The 2,984-nt window shown below is 38.4% G+C and overlaps 1 pseudogene; it reads left to right on the top strand.

Moving 5' to 3' along the window:
- The first annotated feature begins 784 nt into the window (after window positions 1-784).
- Window positions 785-946, top strand: LOC123255039 (annotated as a pseudogene).
- Window positions 947-2,984: the final 2,038 nt, after the last annotated feature.

Below are 2,984 nucleotides of genomic sequence, written 5' to 3'. Positions count from 1 at the left end.
ACATGGAAAAATATTTAAACTAAAATTAATTAATTAATTAATTGAAATTTTAAAAATCTAAGTTGGCTGAGGGGGCAGCTAGATGGCTCTGGGAATTGAGAGACAGGCCTAGGGTCAGGAGGATTCAAGGCTGATGTCAGCCACTTTCTAGTTGGGTGACGCTGGGCAAGTCACTTAACCATTTTTTACCCAGCCCTTGCCCTTCTGGCTTAAGAGTTGTTACTAAGGGGGAGGGAGAAAACATGAATAATGTAATCATGGGAAAATTTTTTTGAAAAAATAAAGAATAACAGAATTGGGGGAGGGTGGAAAGTTGTTACTAAGGGGGTAGCTAGGTAGCTTAGTGGATAGAGTGCCAGATTGGGAGTAGGGGGAAACCTGGGTTCAAATCTGACCTCAGACACTTCCTAGCTGTGTGACCCTGGGCAAGTCCTTTAACTCCTATTGCCCATTTCTTACTGCTCTTCTGCCTTAGAAACAATATATAGTATTGATTCTAAAACAGAAAGTAAAGTGTTTTTTTTTTTAATCTAAGTTGCTTGGTTGATGAGTTCTCTGAACATCCTCACCTGTTTCTTTAGACAGCTCCAATTTTTCTTTATCAGAATTATTTCTCTTTCTGTCTTAAGAATTTTATTATTGTTTTTTATTCCTCTTTAACCACCTTTGCCTATAGCTTTTTAGTTTATAAGGTCCTACAAATTATTCTTCGGAATCTTTTGAAATCTGGTGTACATGTCAGACTATGCCCTGTTTTTCTCTTCTTCTCAATCATATATTTCAAAGCTTTGTACAGTGGCAGTATCGTAGCCAATGAAGTTTAACGGAGGTGCAATTATTGCTAATTGAAAACCAATCCTATATTTCAAAATGGTGACTTCCTCCTAAGCTTTCCGCTATCACCATGGACAACAACAATAAGTATTTATGAAGTGTTTACTAGAGGCCCTGAACGATGCTAATCACTGAGGAATACAGAGAAAGGCAAAAAGATATCCCAGATCTCAAGGAGTTCACATTCTAATGGTGGGACAACATGCAAACAACCACGTACAGACGATACAACCGAGATAAAATGAAATGAGAAGTGATTTAGCAGAAGGATTAGAAGGAAGGCTAAGAATGGGGAGAGGATTTTAGAGAATTGAGTCTTTTAAAGAAATTTTCTTTGATTTTTCTTTTTTTACCAATTACATGTAATAAATTTTCACATAAGCTTTCCAAAGTTATATGATCCAAATTATCTGAATGGAGTCTTGAAGGGAGTGGGGGATGCTCAGAGGTGAGCGGGGGTGTATTCCTGACAAGGAGGAGAATTCAAGGTCAGGAGATGATGCCCCGCTGTGTTTGAGAAATAACAAGAAGGCCAATGTTCGGGCAGTTAGGTAGCAAAGTGGATAGAGTCCCCGGCCTGGAGTGGGGAGAACCTGGCTTCAAATCTGGCCTCAGACACTTCCTAGCTATGTGACTCTGGGGCAAATCGCTCATCCCTGTTTGCCTAGCCCTTGCCCCTTTCTTGTCTTAGAACTGATATTAAGGCAGAAGGTAAAGGTTTAAAAAAAAAAAAAGCCATCGTCACTAGATCATAAAGTATATGGAAGGCAATAAAGGATAAGAAGACTGGGAAGGTAGGGAGGCCCAGATGGGAGAGCTTTAAAAGCCAAACAGGTGGTTTTATTTCTACTGCAGCAGCTAGTTTTTCCTGGTTAGTGACAATCAGATTCCAGAATACTATTTCCCCTTATTGGTTCTTCTACTTTTTGAAAGATCAAATTATCATTAGGGGAAATATAGAAGCCAATAGTTGCTCTCTTTTTTTTAGGAGAACAATAAATACAGGGATATTTTTAGTCCCCCATTATTACTAAAAACCTCTATTCTAAGTTCATAATGTCTCCCAAACTTTCCATCTCTTTCCTAGTTCCCTCAGATGGTCTGTAGTACCCTCTGACAATATTGCTATTGTTTCTTCCCACCCCATTCCTTTTGAATCTGGTATTCCTGGAGGCAGCTGGGTGGTAGGGTGGTCAAGGATTTTGGCCTGGAGTCAGGGATCCCTGAATTCAAATCCCAATACTGACCCTGGGCAAGTCAACTTCTGTTTGCCTCAGTTTCCTCAACAGTAAAATGGGAATAATAGCATCACTTACCTTGCAAGGTTATTGTGAGGATCAAAGGAGATAATATTTAGAAACCACTCAGCCCAGCATCTGACATGTAGTGTGGGCTGTACATAATGGCTTATTCCCTTTCAGAAACCCCCTTTCAGCTGCTTCAGTCATGGGTCCCAACCTACTAAGTCTTACTGACAACAGTGAGACATGAGTTCTTGTGTTAAGATTTCTGGTTCATGTTGCTCGTTACCCATACTTCTGTGCATTTTATGTATATTTATCAGGCCATGCCATGTACCTGGCCTGCTCTTATTCCCACCTTGTATATAAGTCTTTTCAAAACCTGAGGCCAGATGTTTTACTGTCAACTCCTTTTTAGACTTTTTTCTCTGAATTTCTGGGCTTCTCTATTTCTACTAATTTTTCTATGTTATAGCTATTCTCTAGAGATTTCAAGCTTGATGGATATACATAGTTCTCTCTTTTCCCCTTTCCTTTCAATTTAAATACCTTTTGGTTAGATTTCAAATACTAGAGGAGAAACCATTTTTTATGAGTCGTCCTTAGGTGTACATTCTTGGGCACAAATCTGTCATAACTGTATTTGAAGCCATGGTCCAGAAATGCAAATATTATTCTTAAATGCCATCTTTTTTTCTGACTTATTCATGTATTATCACGCAAAACATATTTCTATGTTATTCATTTTTATAAGTGAATAATCTTATAAAACCAAAACCTTAAAACATATACCCAAATAAACAAATGATAAATCATATGTTTTCATCTGTATTTCTAGTCCAACAGGTCTTCCTCTGGAGGTGGCTAGCATTCTTTGTCATAAGACCTCAGAATTGTCCTAGATCATCC

The sequence above is a fragment of the Gracilinanus agilis genome, unplaced genomic scaffold, assembly GCF_016433145.1.
Source record: "Gracilinanus agilis isolate LMUSP501 unplaced genomic scaffold, AgileGrace unplaced_scaffold38143, whole genome shotgun sequence".
Classification (NCBI taxonomy): domain Eukaryota; kingdom Metazoa; phylum Chordata; class Mammalia; order Didelphimorphia; family Didelphidae; genus Gracilinanus; species Gracilinanus agilis.
Note: the sequence above shows the minus strand (reverse complement) of the source record. Positions and strands in the feature narration are given on the sequence as shown.